General features: G+C 38.0%; 1 pseudogene; it reads left to right on the forward strand.

The window, feature by feature from the left end:
• LOC117974420 (NADH-ubiquinone oxidoreductase chain 1-like) overlaps nucleotides 1–13,190 on the forward strand; it is a 43,491-nt pseudogene that overhangs the window by 26,462 nt on the left and 3,839 nt on the right.

Below are 13,190 nucleotides of genomic sequence, written 5' to 3' on the forward strand. Positions count from 1 at the left end.
GAAAAAACTACTTTAAAGTTCTTATGGAACCAAAAAAGTGCCCACATTGCCAAGTCGATCCCAAGCCAAAGAACAAAGCTGGAGGCATCACGCTACCTGACTTCAAACTACACTACAAGGCTACAGTAACCAAAACAGCATGGTACTGGTACCAAAGCAGAGATATAAACCAATGGAACAGAACACAGCCCTCAGAAATAATGCTGCATATATACAACTATCTGATCTTTGACAAACCTGACAAAAACAAGCAATGGGGAAAGTATTCCCTATTTAATAAACGGTGCTGGGAAAACTGGCTAGCCATATGTAGAAAGCTGAAACTGGATCCCTTCCTTACACCTTATACTAAAATTAATTCAAGATGGATTACAGACTTAAATGTTAAACTTAAAACCATAAAAACCCTAGAAGAAAACCTAGGCAATACCATTCAGGACATAGGCATGGGCAAGGACTTCATGTCTAAAACACCAAAAGCAATGGCAACAAAAGCCATAATTGACAAATGGGAGCTAATTAAACTAAAGAGCTTCTGCACAGCAAAAGAAATTACCATCAGAGTGAACACGCAACCTACAGAATGGGAGAAATTTTTGCAATCTACTCATCTGACAAAGGGCTAATATCCAGAATCTACAATGAACTCAAACAAATTTACAAGAAAAAAACAAACAGCCCCATCAAAAAGTGGGCAAAGGATATGAACAGACACTTCTCAAAAGAAGACATTTATGCAGCCAAAAGACACATGAAAAAATGCTCATCATCACTGGCCATCAGAGAAATGCAAATCAAAGCCACAATGAGATATCATCTCACACCAGTTAGAATGGCGATCATTAAAAAGTCAGGAAACAACAGGTGCTGGAGAGGATGTGGAGAAATAGGAACATTTTTACACTGTTGGTGGGACTGTAAACTAGTTCAACCATTGTGGAAGTCAGTGTGGTGATTCCTCAGGGATCTAGAACTACAAATACCATTTGACCCAGCAATCCCATTACTGGATATATACCCAAAGGATTATAAATCATGCTGCTATAAAGATACATGCACACGTATGTTTATTGCCACACTATTCACAATAGCAAAGACTTGGAACCAACCCAAATGTCCAACAATGATAGACTGGATCAAGAAAATGTGGCACATATACACCATGGAATACTATGCAGCCATAAAAAAGGATGAGTTCGTGTCCTTTGTAGGGACATGGAAGAAGATGGAAACCATCATTCTCAGCAAACTATCAGAAGGACAAAAAACCGAACACTGCATGTTCTCACTCATAGGTGGGAATTGAACAATGAGAACACATGGACGCAGGAAGGGGAACATCACACACTGGGGCCTGTTGTGGGGTGTGGGGAAGGGGGAGGGATAGCATTAGGAGATATACCTAATGTTAAATGACGACTTAATGGTTGCAGCACACCAACATGGCACATGTATACATGTGTAACAAACCTGCACATTGTGCACATGTACCTTAAAACTTAAAGTATAATAAAAAAATTTTTAAAAAGTAAAATAAATGAAAATGTTAAAAGATTAGTTTGATCTACAGTGAAGAAGATTGTCAAGACAGGAAAACTACAAGCCATAAAAGAATGGCTGATGCATGCACTCTAATAAACATTTTTTAATATTAAAAAAAGATTCAATGAGATCAGTTTTGTGTGGCCTCTATCAAAAGGTAAGCTCTCTATTATTGTTTTCTATTATTACCAGTATTATGACATACGTATATGAAAAAATTGTTGGGCTACTGTGATGTTATTTGTTGAATTAAGCCAGCATCAACTTGCCAGCTTTATTAATGAGCCACCGTGAATTCTCCAACCCCAAATGAGTAATCCCAGCTGATACTATATGTAACAGAAAAGATCTTTCTATACAGAGACTTGTCCAATGTTTGAATTAATGAACAAAATTAATTACTGTAATATTTTAAAGCCACCAAGTTTTATGCTGGTTTGCTACTTAGCAAAAGAGAAGTATTAATATTTTGATACCAGAGATGAGATGCTGCCATAATAAAAGTTCAAATATGTGCCAATGGTTTTGGAAACAGTTAGTGAGCAGAAGCTGGAGGGGCCTTAAGAAGACTGCTAGTGAAAGCTTGAAAGGCTTCAACTTTAGGGATGTTATTTGTAAGGGCCTAAAGGGAAGTGAAAAAAATATCAAGTGAAGTAAGAGGAAATGAACCCTTTACAGAAAACTTCACAATGTCCACAGTAATGTGGAAAAGAGGAAATATTCAACATCTGTTGAACTGAATAATCTAGCTATTGCAGAATATTGAAATTACTACCTGGATTCTTTCTGCTGCCTATGATAAAATTCCAGAGGAAGGAGATAAATTAAAGAATAAACTGTTAAATATGAAAATATAAAGGAGTCAGGACATGCTGGATTAGAAAATGAAACTGTTTCTTATCCACAATTTCTCCCAACAGTGAATTATTCTCAAATTAGGAAAGGGCCTCAAACCAAAGATTGAATATCAGGAGGGACTGTAATATACTTTAAGATACTGTCACATAGCAGCATTCCGATAAACAAAAGCCCCTTTATGCATCTTAAGGACATGGTTACTGGCTCATATTCATTAAATAATAGGTATTCTAAGAATCTTCACAGCATTATCCCACAGCCTCCTCACAGAAAGCCCAAGGGAGAGAAAGGCTTATCTCAAAAAGATGGGTGGGAGTAGTTTTTGTCTAATAGAGTGAACCTTAGAAAGAGTTATAGAAAACCCCCAACGTTTTTTGAAAGAATTGATCTGGCAGAAGCACCACCAATTTGGACAACATGATACAGAGAAAGTTCAAAATGAAAATCGGTTTTTGGATGTTAAAGATTATAGGCAGGAAGCAGGCTTAGAAGACTATTAAGTTGAAACTCATTTTTCTAAAAGAAAAAAAAGGATAATACAAATGGTGGAACAAAGTACCTAGAGGGCAGAACACAGAGTCACAGAGAACAACCTCCAAAGAATGAGTCAGCCCTAATTAGAGTGATATGGTTTGGCTGTGTCCCCACCCATATCTCACCTTGAATTGTAGTTCCCATAATCCCCACACGTGGAGGGAGGGACCCAGCGGGAGGTTATTGAATCATTGGGGACGTTTCCCTCACATTGTTCTCATGGTAGGAAATAAGTCTTACGAAATCTGATAGTTTTATAAGGGACTTCCCCCTTTGCTTGGCTCTCATTCTTCTCTCTCCTGCCACCTTGTGACGGGGGACGTGTTTGCTTCCCCTTCTGCCATGATTGTAAGTTTCCTGAGGCCTCCACAGCCCTGCAGAACTATGAGTTAATTAAACCTCCTTCTTTATAAATTACCCAGTCTTGGGTATGTCCTTACAGCAGCATGAGAACAAACTAATACACATAGATAGTAATATGGATCCAGCTTAAACAGAGCTGCTATGGACCTGTTGTGAGCCTTCCATTTTCCTGCTTTTGAACAAGTGTCCATAGCAGTTATCATATGTTTTAAAAGAGAGAATATACTGTATGTTTAGTTCAAAGATCTTCAGATCAAGAAGAAATATACTCAAGAGAATGTTCCTGTATTACTCCATTCTCACACTGCTATAAAGAAATACCTGAAACTGGGTAATTTATAAGGAGAAGGGGATTAGTTGCCTCACAGTTCCATAGGATGTACAGGAAGCATGGCTGAGGAGGCTTCAGGAAATTTTCAATCATGGCAGAAGGGGAAGCAAGCATATGTTACATGACTGGAGCAAGAGGAAGAGAGCAAAGGGGGAGGTGATACACAGCTTTAAATAATCAGACCTCGTGAGAACTCACTACCATGAGAAAAGCAAGGGGGAAATCTGCCCCATGATCCAACCACCTCCTATCAGGCCTTTCCTCTAACAATGGGGATTACAATTCAACATGAGATTTGGGCAGGAACACAAATCCAAACCATATCAATTCCCAACGAATTGTGCTATCTCTGGTTTAAATATCAAGATCTTGGACTCTGAGACTGAAGTTATTGCCACAATGGAATAAGAAATTTAGAGTTCTTGGGGAATCGATGAATGCATTTGGCATATGGAAGGAATCTAAACTGTGTGGAGCATAGCAAATTGTATTTTCTGAAGATGGTTACAACATCACCTGTTCCACATACTCTTCTTGAGGTATGAAGAGTATGAAAAGGAGGATTATAAACTCCTCCATGAAAAGGAGGAGTTTATAATCCTCTATTTCAACCCAGGTAGTCTTTTGTGATTATCTCAGTCAACATCATATGGATGAAATGAAGCTGTATGATTTTTGATTAGTAAAGGCTAAAAAATGCCATGCTCACTCTTAAAATCTAGCCACTATGTGGTAAGGGAACTCATGAGTCTGCAGAGAGGCACACATAGAGAAGACACAGGGTTCCTAGTCCCCAACCTTGACTGAGTTAGCAACCAGCAGTCTGCACCAACTTCCAAGCCATGTGAGTGAGCCATTTTGAAAGAAAACCCTTTAGCTTCCCAATCAAGCAATTTCAGCTGATGCTTCTTAGAGCAGAGGCCATCTTCTTCACAAAGACATACTCAGTTGGAAATTTGTGGGAAAACACCTGATTGCTATTGTTTCAAGATACTAGCTTTAGGATGATTTGTTTCAAATAAATAGGTTACTCATACAGATTTTTAGTGAATCATAGGTGAATTGTTGCCAAGTGAAAATTCTGGGATTTTATTTTACTCTTTTATCTATTCCTTACTTATTTTTTCTGAAAAATTTTCTATTAAATTTCTAATTTCAAATGACAAAACTAAAACAGATCCACTTATATGACAAGAAAAAAATTTAAATAATTGCTGCTATTTACAAGTAAATGCATATAAGAAAACACTTTTTAAAATGAAATCTTACTACATAATCCCAAATAAATATGTCCACTTTACTCACCTAGGGTAAAACTTGCAGTTTAAAATATGAACATGGAAGTTTTTTGCTTACTTGTCTTCTTTGAGCTTTTTTATTTTGCCCTAATTTTGGTTTTGTTTGCAAAATAGTATTTACCTTCAATTTCTTTGACCAGTTAATCACATCCCCCTGCCAAAAAAATGCTCATACAAACTACTGAATTTTAGTCTAATTTACAAGCTTTTGTACTTGCAATTCTCTGTAGGAAATAATGGTATATTTTTTGATGTTATATATATAATTTGGCATTTTCCCCCTCTAATCAACATATTAATGTTGTTTACTTTAGACTTTATCTATTGAAATGTTTACATCATCAATTCAGAGGATTTGAGCCATATTAAAACTTTTTCTGCACTATATTGACTCACATAGGCTGTATGCTACCCAGTCAGCTTTGTCTATATATCTGGTCTGATATCTAAAATGTTTCTTCTTTTTGGCTTGGCATTTTCTTTGAAACTAATGTTTGCAGATACTGTGTTTGACCAACTTCATTTGTACTAAGTTATCTGCAAGTAGACAATTACACATTTTCTATTGATATCAACAGACTCCATTATACTAAAATGTTCCTTTTTTCTTTGAAGTATCATTTTTACAATAAAAAGTCAAACACATAAATAAAACTAAGGAAGACTTTAAAAATGTAATAAATGTGCACTCATTGACAACAGCTATCATTTTTTGTGTATTATCTATAAGCCAGATATTTTATATATTTTGCAAAAATTTGATGTATACACATGAAATGAGAAAATATTTGCAAATCATATACTGATAAAGGGATTAATATATAGAATATATAAAGATCTTCTACAACTCAACAACAACAACAACAACTTCATTTAAAAATAAATGAAGACATTGTATTAATTTGATAGAGATGCCATTAACAAAATACCACAGACTGGGTGGCTTAAGCAACAAAAATTTCTCACTGTTCTGGAGGCTACAAGTCTGACAGCAAGGTATTGGCAAGGTAGATTTCTTCTGAGGCCACTCTCCTTGGCTTATAGATGGCCATATTCTCCCTTTGTCTTCACCTTGTCTTTACTGTGTGTGCACACCTGGGTTCAAATTCCCTCTTCTTATAAGACAGCAGTCATATTGGATCAGGGGCCACCCTAATGATCTCATTTTAATGGAATTACGTCTTTCAAGACATTATCTCCAAATATGGTTACACTTTGAGCTATTGGGGCTTTAATATGTGATTTTTGAGGGGACGCAATTTATCCCATGACAGACATGAATAGGCATTCTCCAAAGAAGATGTACAAATGGCCAATAGCATGTGAAAAGATGCTCAGTATCACTAATCATCAGGAATGCAAGTCAAACCTACAAGACATCACTTCACATCCTTTACAATGGCTAGTATATATTTTTTTAAGAAACAATAACAAGTGTTACTGGTAAACATACGGACAAATTGGAACTCTCAAGTATGACTGAGAGGAATGTAAAATGATACAATCGCTATGAAAATCAGTGTGGGGTTCCTCAAAAAATTTTATGTTACGTATATTTTACAACTTAAACAATTTGTCTATGCAGAAAATCTACCCAATAAATAAATATATATTCCTATTTGCATTTTTCAGATAAGGTAATAGATGCTCTGAAAGGCCAAGTTGATATACTTAGCAAGAAGCAGAACCAGTTTTCAAACCCAGGTCTGTCTCATGCTAAAGACTTGTATTTATAAAGAGACCACACTGACCCACACCAACCACATACTTCCTCAACATGGTTCAAGTATTTGTTTGATAAAGTATTGAACATTATTATAAGAGATTGTAAAATATACAGCAGTCTATTAAGAAAGTTTAATTCATCAATGCTGTATTGATCCTAAGTGTTAGTAAAGCTGTTTCTCTACCGTCTTTTTATTCTAGGGCGACAATGACGCAGTTTACTTTTACCAGAAGAGTTTATCATTTCACAGAACTATCAGTGTAATGCTTTTTGTGTAAATGTTAAGAAGAAAAACACGTTTCATGGCTACATATTCTTCTTTGGAAGCTAGGATTTGTTTTTCTAACTTCCATGTGAAAGAAATAATTATTAAGCTGCTTAGGAACGTGAATTGCAAAAGATCCAATGCTTGCGCCCTGTTTTGTAAATTAGTATTAATGTTTATGTAAGATTTCTGAAATAAGAAGTTTTGTGCTTTGTTTACACAATAGTAAGCCAAACGTTTCTAAAGCGCCTAGGTCAGCCTCTCAAGAGAAATTGTTTCTTCAGCCAATTTCTTTTTTACTTCATGGTTTATAAAATAGCACAACATCTGAGATGCAAGAAAAATACAAATTAATAAAACACAGCACTAGAACCTCATATCAGTATGCAGAAGATTTACACACATAAACTGCCAAGAACAGGTTCTGAAACAAACCCTATAGACTTCCAGTTGCCATAGTAACTGCACAATTTTATTGAATGCGAAAGTGTAAATAGATGACCACAGCCTAGACAAATCATCAGTGTTGCTATTGTTGGCCTCTGATTGGTGGAAAGAAGTAGTATGTGTTGTCACTTTCCAAAATAAGATAATCATAATCATATTTACACACTTCTTTTCTTGGTCTATGAACATCTTTCCTTTAGAATCTTCTTCAGTGCTGCTTGACTAATTAGTCATGAAAAGAAAGGTTCCAACGAATTATTAATAATTTTGTTATTGGAACAGGTTGGAGCAATACACTGAAACAGCAATCAGTGAAAATATGGCCATACTGCCAAACTCATGCATTCTTTTCTCTCATTCTCTTCATCAAAAACTTTTCCTTTATTTACTTATGAAAAGAAAAGGGTAGAATGGAAAGTAAAACCATTATTAAAAGTGCCAGCCCCCTAGGCCACCAGGGCCCTGGATTTCAAGCACAAAACCAGGTGGCCATTTGGGTAGACACTGAGCTAGCTGCAGGAATATTTTTCATACCCCAGTGGCGCCTGGAACACCAGCAAGACAGAACTGTTCACTCCCCTGGAAAGGGGGCCAAAGCCAGGGAGCCAAGTGTTCTAGCTCAGTGGATCCCACCCCCACGGAGCCCAGCAAGCTAAGATCTACTGGCTTGAAATTCTCGCTGCTAGCACTGCATTCTGAAGTCAACCTGGGACACTCAAGCTTGGTGGAGGGAGGGGCGTCTGCCATTACTGAGGCTTGAGTAGGCAGTTTTCCCCTCACAGTGTAAACAAAGCTGCCAGGAAGTTTGGACTGGGTGGAGCCCACCACAGCTCTGCAAAGCCACTATAGCCAGACCACATCTCTAGATTCCTCCTTTCTGGGCAGGACATCTCTGAAAGAAAGGCAGCAGCCCCAGTCAGGGGCTTATAGATAACACTCCCATCTCCCTGGGACAGAGCACCTCGGGGAAGGGGCAGCTGTGGGCACAGCTTCAGCAGACTTAAACATTCCTGCCGGCCAGCTCTGAAGAGAGCAGTAGATCTCCCAGCATAGCACTCGAGCTCTGCAAAGGGACAGACTGCCTCCTCAAGTTGGTCCCTGACCCCTGTACCTCCTGAGTGGGAGATACCTCCCAGCAGGGGTTGACAGACACCTCATACAGGAAAGCTCCGGCTGGCATCTGGCAGGTGCCCCTCTGGAATGAAGCTTCCAGAGGAAAGAACAGGCAGCAGTCTTTGCTGTTCTGCAGCCTCTGCTGATGATACCCAGGCAAAAAGTGTCTGGAGTGGACCTCCAGCAAACTCCACCAGATCTGCAGCTGGGGGGCCTGACTATTAGAAGGAAAATTAACAAACAGAAAGGAATAGCAACAACATCAATAAAAAGGATGCCCATACAGAAACCTCATCTGAAGGTCACGAACATCAAAGACCAAAGGTAGATAAATCCACAAAGATGAGGATAAACCAGCGCAAAAAGGCTGAAAATTCCAAAAACCAGAATGCCTCTTCTCCGAAGGATCACAACTCCTCATCAGCAAGGGAAGAAAACCGGATGGACGATGAGTTTGATGAATTGACAGAAGTAGGCTTCAGAAGGTGGGTAATAACAAACTCCTCTGAGCTAAAGGAGCATGCTCTAACCCAATGCAAGGTAGCTAACAGCCTTGCAAAAAGGTTAGAGAAATTGCTAACTAGAATAACCAGTTTAGAGAAGAACATAAAAGACCTGATAAGATGAAAAACACAGCATGAGAATTTCATGAAGCATACACAAGTATCAATAGCCAAATCGATCAAGCAGAAGAAAGGATATCAGAGATTCAAGATCAACTTTATGAAATAAAGTGCAAAGACAAGATTAGGAAAAAAAAAAAGGAACAAATAAAGCCTCCAAGAAATATGGGACTATGTGAAAAGACCAAACCTACATTTCATTGGTGTACCAATGGAAGTGACAGAGAGAATGGAACCAAGTTGGAAAACACTCTTCAGGATATTATCCAGGAGAACTTCCCCAACCTAGTGAGGCAGGCCAACATTCAAATTCAGAAAATACAGACAACACCACAAACATACTCCTCGAGAAGAGCAACCCTAAGACACATAATTGTCAGACTCACCAAGTCTCAAATGAAGGGAAAAAAATGTTAAGGGCAGCCAGAGAGAAGGGTCGGGTTACCCACAAAGGGAAGCCCATCAGACTAACAGTGGATCTCCCTGCAGAAACCCTACAAGCCAGAAGAGAGTGGGGGCCAATATTCAACATTCTTAAAGAAAGGAATTTTCAACCCAGAATTTCATATCCAGCCAAACTAAGCTTCATAAGCGAAGGAGAAATAAAATACTTCACAGACAGGCGAGTGCTGAGAGACTTTGTCACCAACAGGACTGCCTTACAAGAGCTCCAGAAGGAAGCACTAAATATGGAAACAAAAAAGCAGTACCAGCCGCTGCAAAAACATACCAAATTGTAAAGATGATTGACACTATGAAAAAACTGCATCAACTAATAGGCAAAATAACCAGCTAGCATGATAATGACATGATGAAATTCACACATAACAATATTAACCTTAAATGTAAATAAGCTAAATGCCCCAATTAAAAGACACAGACTGGCAAATTGGATAAAGAGTCAAGACCCTTCAGTGTGCTGTATTCAGGAGACCCATCTCATGAGCAAAGACACACATAGGCTCAAAATAAAGGGATGGAGGACAATTTACCAAGAAAATGGAAAGCAAAAAAAAGCAGGGTGGCAATCCTAGTCTCTGATAAAACAGACTTTAAACCAACAAAGGTAAAAAAAGACAAAGAACAGGATTACACAATGGTAAAGGAATCGATGCAACAAGAAGAGCTAACTATCCTAAATATATATGCACCCCATACAGGAGCACCCAGATTCATAAAGAAAGTTCTCAGAGACCTACAAATAGACGTAGACTCCCAAAAAATAATAGTGGGAAAATGTAACTCCCCATTGTTAATATTAGACAGATCAATGAGACAGAACATTAACAAGGATATACAGGACTTGAACTCAGCTCTAGAACAAACGAACCTAATAGACATTTACAGAACTCTCCACCCCAAATCAACAGAATATACATTGTTCTCAGCACCAAATCACACTTATTCCAAAACTGACCACATAATTGGAAGTAAAAAACTCCTCACCAAATGCAAAAGAATGGAAATCACAACAAACAGTCTCTCAGACCACAGTGCAATCAAATTAGAACTTAGGATTAAGAAACTCACTCAATACTGCACAACTACATGGAAACAGAACAACCTGCTACTGAATGACTACTGGGTAAATAAAGAAATTAACTCAGAAATAAATAAGTTCTTTGAAACCAATAGGAACAAAGACACAACATACCAGAATATCTGGGACAGAGCTAAAGCGGTGCTTAGAGGGAAATTTATAGCACTAAACGCCCACAGAAGAAAGCAGGAAAGATCTAAAATTGACACACTAACATCACAATTAAAAGAACTAGAGAAGTTAGAGCAAACAAATTCAAAAGCTAGCAGAAAACAAGAAATAACTAAGATCAGAGCAGAATTGAAGGAGATGGAGACAAGAAAAACTCTTCAAAAAATTAATGAATCCAGGACCTGGTTTTTTGAAAAGACGAACAAAATAAATAGACCACAAGCCAGACTAATAAAGAAGAAAAGAGAGAAGAATCAAATAGATACAATTAAAAAAATTTAAAAAGGGATAAAATGGATATCAACATTGATCCCCAGAAATATAAACTAGCATCAGAGAATACTATAAACACCTCTATCAAAATAAACTAGAAAATCTAGATGAAATGGATAAATTTCTGGACACATACATGCTCCCAAGACAAAACCAAGAAGGAGTCGAATCCCTGAATAGACCAATAACAAGTTCTGAAATTGAGGCAGTAATTAATAGCCTACCAAGCAAGAAAAGCCCAGGACCAGACAGATTCACAGCTGAATTCTACCAGAGGTACAAAGAGGAGCTGGTGTCACCCCTTCTGAAACTATTCCAAACAATGGAAGAAGAGGGACTCCTCTCTAACTCATTTTAGGTGGCCAGCATCATCTTGATACCAAAACCTGGCAGAGAGACAACAAAAAAAGAAAATTTCAGCCAGGCATGGTGGTGCACGTCCGTAATCCCAGTACTTTGGGAGGCCTAGGTGGGTGGATCACGAGGTCAGGAGATCAAGACCATCCTAACATGGTGAAGCCCCATATCTACTAAAAATACAAAAAATTAGCCAGGCATGGTAGCATGTGCCTGTAGTCCCAGCTACTTGGGAGGCTGAGGGAGGAGAATCGCTTGAACCTGGGAGGCAGAGGTTGCAGTGAGTCAAGACCATGCCATTGCACTCCAGCCTGGATGACTGAGAGAGATTCCGTCTCAAAAAAAAAAAAAAAGAAAGAAAGAAAGAAAGAAATTTCAGCTCAATATCCTTGATGAACATCGAGGAGAAAATCCTCAGTAAAATACTGTAAACCAAATCCAGCAGCACATCAAAAAGCTTATCCACCACGATCAAGTCAGCTTCATCCCTGGGATGCAAGGCTGGATCAACATATGCTAATCAGTAAACATAATCCATCACATAACCAGAACCAATGACAAAAGCCACAGGATTATCTCAATTAGATGCAGAAAAGGCCTTTGATAAAATGCAACACCCCTTCACGCTAAAAACAGTCAATAAACTAGGTATTGATGGACCGTATCTCAAAATAATAAGAGCTATTTATGACAAACCCACAGCCAATATCATACTGAATAGGCAAAAGCTGGAAACATTCCCTTTGAAAACTGGCACAAGACAAGGATGCCCTCTCTCACTACTCCTATTCAACATAGTATAGGAAGTTCTGGCCAGGGCAATCAGGCAAAATAACGCAATGAAGGGTATTCAAATAGGAAGAGAGGAAGTCAAATTGTCTCAGTTTGCAAATGACATGATTACGTATTTAGAAAACCCCATTGTCTCAGCCGAAAATGTCCTTAAGCTGATAAGCAACTTCTGCAAAGTCTCAGCATATAAAATCAATGTGCAAAAATCGCAAGTATTCCTATACACAAATAACAGACAAACAGAGAGCCAAATCATGAGTGAACTCCCATTCACAATTGCTACAAAGAAAATAAAATACCTAGGAATAAAGCTTACAAGGTATTTGAAGGACCTCTTCAAGGAGAACTACAACCTACGGCTCAAGGAAATAAGAGAGGACACAAACAAATGGAAAAACATTCCATACTCATGGATAGGAAGAATCAATATCACGAAAATGGCCATACTGCCCAAAGTAATTTACAGATTCAATGCTCTCCCCATAAAGCTATCATTGACTTTCTCCATAGAATTAGAAAAACTACTTTAAATTTCATATGGAACCAAAAAAGAGCCTATATAGCCAAGACAGTCCTAAGCACAAAGAACAAAACTGGAGGCACCATGCTACCTGACCTTAAACTATACTATAAGGCTACAGTAACCAAAATAGCATAGTACTGGTACCACAACAGATATATAGACCAATGGAACAGAATAGAGGCCTCAGAAATACTGCCACTCATCTACAACCATCTGATCTTTGACAAACCTGACAAAAACAAGCAATGAGGGAACAATTCCCTATTTAATATATGGTGTTGGGAAAACTAGATAGACATATGCAGAAAACTGAAACTGGACCACTTTTTTACACCTTGTACAAAAACTTAACTCAAGATGGATTAAAGACTTACACATAAGACCTAAAACCATAAAAACCCTAGAAGAAAACCTAAGCAATACCATTCAGGACA

The sequence above is a fragment of the Pan paniscus genome, chromosome 11, assembly GCF_029289425.2.
Source record: "Pan paniscus chromosome 11, NHGRI_mPanPan1-v2.0_pri, whole genome shotgun sequence".
In the NCBI taxonomy this organism is placed as follows: Eukaryota; Metazoa; Chordata; class Mammalia; order Primates; family Hominidae; genus Pan; species Pan paniscus.